At 40.8% G+C, this 11,136-nt stretch overlaps 1 long non-coding RNA gene across 2 annotated transcripts; it reads right to left on the reverse strand.

Moving 5' to 3' along the window:
• Window positions 1-9,548: 9,548 nt before the first annotated feature.
• LOC121973783 lies at window positions 9,549-10,836 on the reverse strand. Of its 2 annotated transcripts, none has more exons than XR_006109768.1 (4): window positions 10,678-10,836; window positions 10,427-10,539; window positions 9,691-9,797; window positions 9,549-9,619 (listed from the first exon to the last, which is right to left on the reverse strand). It is a non-coding gene; the product is annotated as an uncharacterized LOC121973783 (long non-coding RNA). The 2 variants fall into 2 exon arrangements; XR_006109780.1 differs by having other exon boundaries at window positions 10,427-10,518; window positions 10,598-10,836.
• Window positions 10,837-11,136: the final 300 nt, after the last annotated feature.

An 11,136-nucleotide genomic window follows, 5' to 3' on the forward strand; every position in this document is an offset into this window, starting at 1 on the left:
TTCCTCTTTAGTTCCTCCTGATCTGGAACACAGAGTCTGTCACCGAAGTATAATACCCCACTATCGGACACCCTGAATTCTCTACTTTCTGATTCTGCTAACCCTTGCTTGGTTTTCTGAATTTCAGGATCCTGTTCTTGAGCTGTCTGAATGTCACCAAGCAGGTTAGATGCTAATGTCATAGTAGAGAGCTATCCTACTATAAGTTCGAGACCAAAATCTGTGATCTCTTTCTGTAGGAGTGGTGACATGGCTGCTAGGGATAGTAAGGTAACATCAGACTTTCTGCTAAGTGTGTCTGCCACCTTATTGGCTTTTCCTGGGTGGTAGAGCATGTCTATGTTATAATCTTTGTCTAGCTCAAGCCATCTACGCTGTCGCATATTCAGATCCTTCTGAGTGAAGAAGTACTTCAGACTCTGATGATCTGTATACACTCTGCATTGAGCTCCATACAAGTAATGTCTCCAAATTTTGAGAGCGAACACTACTGCTGCAAGCTCAAGGTCATGAGTAGGGTAATTCTTCTCATATTCCTTGAGTTGTCTGGAGGCATAGGCGATCACCTTACCATTTTGCATCAGTACTGCTCCTAGTCCCAACTTAGAGGCATCACTATAAATATCAAAGCTGTCTGTGTTTCCTGGTAGAGTCAAAATGGGAGCACTGGTCAATCTCCTCTTTAACTCGCTGAAGCTGTTCTCACAGTCCTCTGTCCACTGAAATCTTCTGTTCTTTCTGGTAAGAGCTGTCAGTGGGGAGGTTATTTTAGAGAAATCCTCTATAAACTTTCTGTAATAACCTGCTAGTCCCAAAAAGCTCCTGATCTCACTGGCGTTCTTGGGTCTTTTCCAGTTACTCACAGCTTCTATCTTACTGGGGTCTACCATGATACCATCCTTTGAGATGATGTGACCCAGGAAGGACACCTGATCTAACCAAAATTCACTTTTTGTGAACTTGGCGTACAGCTGGTTCTGCTGAAGGGTCTGCAATACTATCTTCAGGTGCTCTGCGTGTTCTTCCTAAGTTCTTGAATAGATAAGAATGTCATTGATGAACACGATAACGAAATCATCTAAGTATTCTCTGAATACTCTGTTCATGAGGTCCATGAAAGTAGCTGGAGCATTTGTCATGCCAAAGGGCATGACTACGAACTCATAATGTCCGTATCTGGTCCTGAAGGCTGTCTTGGGTATATCACCTTCTTTAACTCTAACCTGGTGATATCCTGACCGTAGATCTATTTTAGAGAACACCGCCACTCCCTTTAGCTGATCAAACAAGTCATCTATTCTGGGAAGAGGATACCTGTTCTTAATCGTGACTTGGTTCAGTGCCCGGTAATCTATGCATAAGCGCATGCTCCCGTCCTTCTTCTTCACGAACAATACATGCGCTCCCCATGGTGAGTGACTAGGGCGTATGAAACCTTTGTCAAGCAGCTCCTGTAGTTGCTCCTGAAGTTCCTTCAGTTCTGCTGGGGCCATGCGATAAGGTGCTTTGGAGATAGGATTTGTACCGGGAATGAGCTCTATCTCAAATTCAATCTCCCTGTCTAGTGCTAGGCCTGGTAACTCCTCAGGGAAGACTGCTGGGTAGTCACATACGACTCGGACCTCTGCTAGCTGTTGGTCCTTGTCCTGACTGGCATTGACTACATGCGCTAAAAATCCCGTACATCCTGAATCTAACAATTTCTGTGCCTTCAGAGCTAAGAGAAATTTCTTTGCTTTTCTCTTTGGTTCTCCGCTATACTCAAATTGTACTCCTGCTTCAGGTTGGAATATGACTTTCTGTTTACGGCACTCGATAGAGGCACCGTATTTGATTAGGAAGTCCATTCCAAATATGACATCGTAATCAGTCATATCTAGCACTATTAGATCACAAAAGAGCTCTCTGTCTGCTATAATGACTGGCACTGCTCTGAGCCAGTGCGTGGACGCCATTATTTCTCCTGAAGGTAGTGTTGTCAAAAACTGACCACGGAGTACCTCTGGAGGTATCGCTAACTTTTCGGAAAATGCCCTAGATACATAAGAATGGGTTGCCCCAGTATCGAATAAGACAGTTGTACTTTGCTGTAAAATACTGATCTGACCTGTAACAACTGTCGAGGCATTCGCTACATCCTCTCTGGTTAAGGAGTATATCCTCGCATTTGTCGTAGCTGGAGGGGCTTCTAGTTTGCCCTGGCTGATATGTGGACCATCTAAAATGGTCTTCATCTGATGTAGCTGTGCTGGCTGGCCTCCATACTGTATCGGCTGTGGTTGAGGAAGACTTGTCTTGTTCGGGCATTGCTTAGTCATATGCCCTTCCTGTCCACATTCAAAGCATCCTCGTGTGCCCTTGCGACAAACTCCTGGGTGAAATTTCCCACAAGTAGCACATTTGGGATAACTAGGTTGTTTGCTGGCTGGTCCTCCCTTTGGGTAACTCCCTGGTTTGCGCATGTTGCTGGGGTTCCCTTTCCAGTTAGAGCTGTGGCCCTGTTGTTTCTGAGTACCTGAGCCTCCTTGCCCTTTGGACTCTGAGAGGACTTGCTTTTGCTGCTTGATATTGTTCTGGAAGTGCTCGGTGGTCAGACCACTACTGACTAGTTCTTCAGTGGTCTGCGGCCTATGAACGCCGCCAGCCACGTTCATTACTATTTCTGGCCTCAGCATCTTGAGCATCAACCGGACTCGTTCTTTTTCTGTGCTGACTAGTTCAGGGCATAGACGAGCCAATCTATTGAATTTCTTCACGGCTTCCTCCACTGATAGGTTGCCTTGACGAAACTCAGTGAACTCGTTGTAGTGGCGGTTTGTGACCCGCATGTGAAAGAACTCCTCGAAGAATTCTTTCTCGAAGTCCGCCCATGTCATCTGGTTCACTAGGCGCTTCGCTCTAATTCTCTCCCACCACATACGTGCATCTCCCGTTAAGCAGAAGGAGGCGCACTTCACCTTTTCATGCTCTGGCCAGTCCAGAAGCTCCATCGTACTCTCCAGCGTTTTGAACCAGGCTTGAGCATCCCATGGTTCACTGGTGCCTGAGAAGTTCTCGGGCTTGACTCTCTGCCACTGGATCAGATAGACTTCTCTCTTTGCCTCTGCTGCTGGGGCCACTGGTGCTGCAGGTTGGACTGGTGGAACCTCTATCACCACTGGGGTCGCTAAATTGGGTTCTGGGGTGACAGTGGGAGTGTTCTGCTGATTAGCCCTGAGAGTGGCTATCTCCTGTTGTTGTTCTGCTAACTGTTTCTGTAACTGAACCACTAATGTTGTAAGGTCTGGGGGAGGCACTGAACTGCCTGCCTCATGCTGGAGCTCAGTAGCTGGTGCCCTTCTAGCTGGGCGCCCTCGTGCCATTTCTAGAAACATATAGGACATACATAACTAAGCTAATCATGTTTACATAACTACTACTATCATGTTAAATGCTATCAGATATTAACATGCTTTAGTTATCTATAAACATGATCTATAACAAGAAAGCAAGAAACATAAATAAAGTGAGAGACGTTCTTACTTGGAAGCTGCAGGTTCAATGCTGATGTGTGTGTAGGAAGTATGGAACTTGGCTCTGATACCACTCTGTGACGACCCGCCTTCTACTGGCTAGGCTGTAAGGCCGGACCGTCACATTATGCTGTGCTAACTATTTAAAAGGTGCGGAAAAGCTGAACTAATTTAAATTTTGCTAACTAATACTATTTCCTTATTCTACATGTGCTAAGGGATGCGATCTAAGGTATACGGGCATATCCTGCATCCCCTATGGTCAAGGAACTGAATTACAAGGTTTCCTGGTCGAAACCCAGCTTCCTAATCGATTCAGACTCAACTCAATCGATTGGAAGCTGTTGGATCGATCCATGGATCGATTCAGATTACTACTGTGCTCGGGGTAATATTCTGGATCGATCGGCTGATCGCTCTAGACTGGCCAATCAATCCAGCGATCGATTCCAGTGCTCTCTGTTCGCGGGAGCAATTTCCCGATCGATCGAACGATCAATCCCTGAACTTTCTGTTTGTGACCGAATGCGACTGGATCGATCGACTGATCGATCCAGAAGCTTACTGTTCGCAGAACCAGGCTCCCAATCGATCTGCTGATCGATTGAGGGCCCCTAATCGATCCACTGATCGATTGGGGTTTCTGATTTCGCAGCAAAACTCTGATTTCAACACTGTTTCGTGCCAATCTCAACTACAAGAGTTCTATAACAGCTAGAAACATTCTAATAACACATAACTAAGATTATGAGCATAAGTACTAACAATCTAAGCAAGTCTTTCATGATTCAAGGCATTAACATAACTAGAAATGCGGGAAATAACATTATATAAAACTAAAGTCTTAGTTTGTTAATTTCTCCAAGATCTTTATTCCAGGTTCCTTCCACACACATCTTCATCGCATTAACCTCCAGCCTCCGCTAATCCATCTTTCCTTTACCTTTATCTGCAGTATAAGGAAAAGAAGTATCTGTAAGCTTTCGCTTTGTAAGAAACCATCTACCTCACAAAAACATGCATACGATGAAATCATGCTTTTAAAACATGCTATTTGAAATATATACTGAACGTGTAAAAGCATAGCATGGCATACAAGCAAACTAGTCATGGCAACAAGTGCTAACATAAGCTATCATATTGTATCAATAGAAAACTAAACTGATACAAAACTGAGTTGAACTAATTCTAAACTAATGCTAAAGCTGTACTGAATCCACATAGCTATTTGTGAAGTTTTAAAAACTATATTCATAGATAGATGAAAATACATAATCATGCTGCTGATGGGCCCGGCAACTGTACTTGCTATGCGCGCATCCCTAACTAAACCCGGGGTTGCAAATTCCGAATCTAGTAGGGTTTACTAGGTTATCTAAACCTAGGGACGACTGTGGGAGCCCAACCCAATGGATATCTGATCCAGTACAGTGCCTCTACTAAAAGTAAAATACTGAACATAAGCTAATAATGCTTGTCTTGCTCTTACTAGGTTGTCTAACCCTAGAACTAGGTTGTCTGAACCTAGAGGCGACTGGGGAGCCCACTCATTGGACCGTAGTCCATATAAGCTATAGCAAGACTAGATAAGCTATTTTAAATGCTTCTATTACATTTACTGAGCTATTAAAATGCCTACTGTAACATTTTACTGAGCTAATAATTTTATCAAACACTTGGTGTGCTCCAACTCTCCCCTCTATTAGGGAGGCCACCTCTAGGCACCCGACAACGTCTAGATCCTCCATCTGAAGGGGAAGGACGTGTCTGACCCATCTAGAGGTGCTCAACTAAATCCCTAAAACTGAGAGGAGGGTTAAATACACCCTATGTGTCGAAGAACTACATATAGCTAATAAAAAAAACATGAAATCGTACGAAAAGCTACTTATACTGCAGGTGAGGGGTTTCTTACCTCCTGCGCTAGATTTCTTACGATTCTAATCGCTAGTTTTCCGGTGAAGACGATTCCCCTGACGATCCTCTTGCGTCTACGTGCTCTTCTCACGGAGAGGAACACCCTCGTGCTGGAATTGTCGCCGAAAGATGTCCCTATAGTTCTTGGGACGGAACCCTAGCCTTCTTGAGGTTGGCGCCGAGAGGTGAGGGAGAAATTGAGAGGGCAGCGTGACTAGGGTGAGGGAGGAGAGAGTTACGTTAAAATAAAATAACTCTTCACTTGATTCCCTATTTATATTAAGGAATTAATTCGCCCAACTCAAATATAAATATAATTGTTCCCCTTTCCTTTCAGCACGGCCCTGCTGGGTTCACTTGGTTATTAGAGTCCACCATAAGTCGTAGGACCCAATAGATCTTGGGTTCAATACTCGCGTAGGCTATTTTACGTTCCTATTTGTTTTTGTTACTTCCGCTGCTCTAAAAATTCTGTAAAAATATCCTAAAATTCCATAAAAATCATAAAATATTTCTAAAATAATTTTGAGAATTTTCGGGCGTTACATGGACTCTTGGGTTCATTAGAGTTGGAAAACTTTCCAACCTGTGAATCTTGCTTGGAAGGTAAAATGACCAAGAGGCCTTTTAAGGCCAAGGGGTATAGAGCCAAAGATATGTTAGAACTGGTTCATTCTGATTTGTGTGGTCCTATGTCAATCTAGGCAAGAGGTGGTTATGAATACTTTGTCTCTTTTATAGACGATTATTCAAGATACGGATACATTTACTTGATGCACCGCAAGTCTGAATGCTTTGATAAGTTCAAAGAATATAGGGCTGATGTGGAGAAACGTCTTGGTAAAAGTATCAAGACACTACGGTCTGACCGTGGTGGCGAATACCTCTTTGGAGAGTTTAGGAATTACTTATCAGAAGTCGGGATTCAATCCCAATTGTCTACACCTGGTACACCCCAACAGAATGGTGCACTACAACAAAAACCTTCATAGACATCGATTTTCCACCGGTGTCTATTTGATTTTCGACCGATGTCTATGAAGCCGATGTTAAAAGTCTGCCATTTTAGACATCGGGTTAAAACCGGTGTAGTATCACTTAACGACACCGGTTTTCGAATCGATTATTAACCGGTGTAGTATCACTTAACGACACCGTTTCATCAACGGTGTAAAACCGATGTAATATTGTATGTTAATAATACCAGTTTTGGCAGCGGTAAATGACCGATGTAATATTACTTTATAACACCGGTTTTACATCGGTGGAAAACCGATGTAATATGTATATTTTTTAACAACACAGATTTGATTTTAAAACCGATAATAACAAAAAAAAATACACAAATATTCACAAATTGTACAAATATTCTTCATTCAATAATATCCATAAAATACACAAATATTCACAAATTATATAAATAATCTTCTTACAACAATATCCATAAAATACCCAAACATTCTTTTTACATCAAAAGCTAGCTAATAGATATCAAAATCAAGGTAGAACATTCTTTTAACACATCAAGGTAGAACCGCACTTCAAATGTAATCTAGCATGCATTCACCCCACTCGAACCGCACTCGAGTACTTGAGATTTGTAAACTGTAAAACACATAAATCCACCATATGTCAAATAACTAAAACAAATGTGTACATGTATCAAATAAAAATATAAGATCACAAGTGCTTGTCATAAACATGCTTACCAGTGTGTTGAAACCTATTCTGTGAATGGTGGCTTCGAATGAACTTCACGAGCAAGGCCAAAATTTGCTATCTTCACAAAGTCCTTGGTTACCAATAAGTTCTCTGCAAAGGTCATAATCTAGTTTAATAGAATGCTAACTTCACCAGAATAATTATAGGTGCATAAATCACATTTAACAAAATAAATGCTAATCCTAGATAACAACGTTGTAGGAATAGATATGTTAAGAGCACACAAATGAATCTTTATAGGGATATTTGGTTAAAAGAGGAACTAAAGAGGTACACCTACCTCCCATGTCAATAAGTCACTTCCTCGAGTTGGATATGGCTTTTGCAAATCTAGCTCCATATAGAAGGTGTAGAGTTTGATATCTTGAAGCTGCAAATCCAATCAGAAGTAGGATTAGCGTGGTAAGCAAGACATTGAAAATCCCATTAATAAACACATATTGGCCATGAGAACCCTTGTTCTTGTCATTGAAATAAGGTGACTAGGAATAAAATAGGCACTAGGAATGACTAAAAATAAGTACAACTAAAATTCATAATTAGGATATCACTAGGAACGACAGTAGTGAAATAGTCTCCTTTCCGATGTCAATCAATTTTTGTCACAACTTGCAAAGCAAAAGAATGAATAATAGAAAGGTAGTGGCAAAGAACATTATAAAACTAAAATTATTAATAGGTTGCAGCTTAGGAACACACGCAATATAATTAAAGAAGGAATCAAATATAAAACTGCTTTATTGCATAAATTCCTCAAGCCGAACCTTATTTGCTCCCCCATTTTCTTTGGCTTCATTTTAGAACACTTGCCGTGCCAATCACAACCTTCCGCAATGATCCAATGTTTAGAAAATCTTAAAATATCATCTTAAGCATGTTTTCTTAGGCTTCATTTTAGACCTGTCTTTTGTTGGCCTACTAGCAATGATCTTTAGCAAAAACAATAAACTGACTGCAAGCTGTGCACCTAATCTCATTATATGATAATGCAACAATCAAGTTGGAAAAAATTATACTAGATGCCATATCTATATGACAAAACATTTCAAAGATATTTTTGTAAATCCATTTAGGTACATCAGTACATATTTGCTTTCATCCACATACTGAAATGTAAAAAGGATGAAGCAAAGCTGTCAACCTTTGGTCATATTGTTTGTTCTTATAACTGAATTGTAAAGATCAAACTTGTTAACAGATAGTGGAGGGAAGAAAGTGAAGAAAGCTTGCAGAAGCTACAACCAAATTCAGCTACAACACACACAGAAACATCAAACAATGAACAGGACAACTGGGAAAATTCCACACAGAAACATCAGTATAAAGAATGAGTCAGGACTCCAACATCTAAGACAGCATCATCTATGGAAACATGATACTAGTGGAGTTGAAACTTACAGGATAGAAAATTCAACAAAAAAAATAAAACAAAGCCATCATGTGTCTCAAAGTCAAGGTTCAACATCATAAGAAATATGCATACCAAACTTATAAGTTGTTGATAAAATTAATTCTTGACAATAAGGATACTAGTTGGTGCTTATATGTAAGGGGTTTGCGGAAATGAATTGGTCAAAAAAGAATAAATTATCAAGCAAAGAACATGAACTTGCTACCGTAGTCATGTAGGATCAGCAAGTACTCACGTATCTTGACTCGAGGAGATTCTTCAAAGTTTCCTGGAGAATCTATCATTAGTGGCAATACAGTTTAATGACAGAATCTGCTCCAGCTGTGAATAGCCATGGCTGCCTCGGATGAAATTTACAATCTAAAACACCTGTTCAATTAATAAGTTAATGTTAGGTCTAAGATAGGCAGGAATTGCAATTTTTATTTGAGTTAGAAAGCCATAGTTTCTTAATCTAGACGCGGTAAATGAAAAACAAGGAAAACAACAAAGTTTGCAACACAACTGACCTCTGTCATTAAACTGAGAGAATTTGGTATGCCTAAACTTTTCAGGGCACTTTAGGTTTCATCCTGATTCCAGCCTCAAAGGCTAGGTAACTAGGTATAATGTCATGATTTTTATATATTTCCAATTTGTCAGTGTGTATTAGAAAAAAGAAAGAAACAAAACTGAGATATAAAATAGGCACTAGGAATGACTAAAAATAAGTACAACTAAAATTCATAATTAGGATATCACTAGGAACGACAGTAGTGAAATAGTCTCCTTTCCGATGCCAATCAATTTTTTCACAACCTGCAAAGCAAAAGAATGAATAATAGAAAGGTAGTGGCAAATACTCTACCAATTAAAATAAAGTAATCCAAAGGATTAAGTCTATGTCCAGAAACAATTAAGGTAGTTTGATGTGCCTATATTGAAATTAATTACTATACAGATACATATGTACTCTGAAGGGGGGATACACAGTGAATATAGCTCACCTTACAATGCTTTAATCGGATGCAATCATATTTATCATCTCGAACCCATCTCACTGTTGGAGTGGTATTTCCTAAAGCACAGAATCGAGTGCCAACTGATTTGAACAGAAACTAAAATAATATTATGAGTAAAAACACTTACCCTCATCCTCCTCTAGTTTTGATTCCTCCACATGAAGCAACTCCTTGACCCTTGCTTGATTCTCTGCACTTCCCAATCCAGTATCTAAAATAAGCACATCGCATCCTCTGAAACAATGTGTAAATGTATGTCAGAAAGAAGCAGGGTGGAATTAGGCATCGAAAACGGAATTAAAAAAAAAACCCTAGAGGGTGGAAATTAAATTACAAAAACCTGGAGGAAATGAACATACAAAAGAAACGCTAACCATAGGTACGGCTCCCTTCTTTTAACATAACCATATTAAATTTATATTCTAACCTAAACCATCCAATATCTAAATTCCCATTAGATCTTCAAGGTTACAATCTTCCATAATCACCTAACATGAAACCTAAATGTCATTGAAACCATTTCAGATTCAGGTTAATCTTTATTTACAACATTCAATTACCCAATATAACAACTCTTATCCTTGTTAACTAGTAACACATCATACCCTTAACCTCCAACACCAGAACAAACAAATTCTTATTGACTCTGCCGTGGATCCAGCTCAAAACACACAGGATTCATTAGGTAACATCTACTGCAACTAATGATCGCACAAGGGTAAGGAACAAGAACTAAACCGTACCTCAATCCCCTACAAACAGAACATTACATAGTGCATCTTCACTAGCCGGATCAAGAAGAAAGAATAACAAGAAGTCATCAAAACAACCTGTTAACAACAACAACAGATCGACCTCATTACCTCTGCACCCTTCAATCACCGGAGACGATCACTGATACGAAGAAGAGATCGATCCAACAGAGTTGTGGTGGCCGGGACCAAAATACCAGTCTCTGCTTCCCAGAAAGAACCACCTGAATCAACACTAGAAAGGATCAAGGTTCGAATTCACAACCAAAACCAAACCCTTACCTCCAAGATCGAAGTTAGGGCAACGACTTGTTCTTGCCGACGAACAGGGACAGAGATCGGGAAGGAACAATGGTTGTTACCTCCTCCAAACAATCGATGCTGGCCTGATCCAACGCCGATGCCCTTGGTTCCCTCCCGACAGCCGGCGAAATCCACCGATCGAGATCCGTCGCCGTTGTTCACCGAGATCAGAGAAGGGAGGAAGGGATCGGGGAGAAAGAAGGTTCGGCTGTAACTAACCTCTCAACGCTCCAAGGTCCGCTCTTCGCCGGCGCCACCGAGAGAAGAAGAAATCGCCGGTCTCGGTCGCGTGAAGTCCGAAGTCGCGAGAAGGAGAAAGTCGGGGGAAAAGAAAAGGCTTCGGCGCTTTATAGAGAGGTTAACCCCAAACCCCATCCTCAACCTTTAGCAATCAGACGATTAAGAAGAATGAAAAGAGGAAACGAGAGGTTTTGACCGTGTACCCAGCGAGCGAAGAGGCCGAGAAGGAGAAAATGGAGCACGGAGAGCCTTTATGCCTGTAATTTTAGGGTTTTAAC

The sequence above is a fragment of the Zingiber officinale genome, chromosome 1B (genome assembly GCF_018446385.1).
Source record: "Zingiber officinale cultivar Zhangliang chromosome 1B, Zo_v1.1, whole genome shotgun sequence".
NCBI classification, from domain to species: Eukaryota; Viridiplantae; Streptophyta; class Magnoliopsida; order Zingiberales; family Zingiberaceae; genus Zingiber; species Zingiber officinale.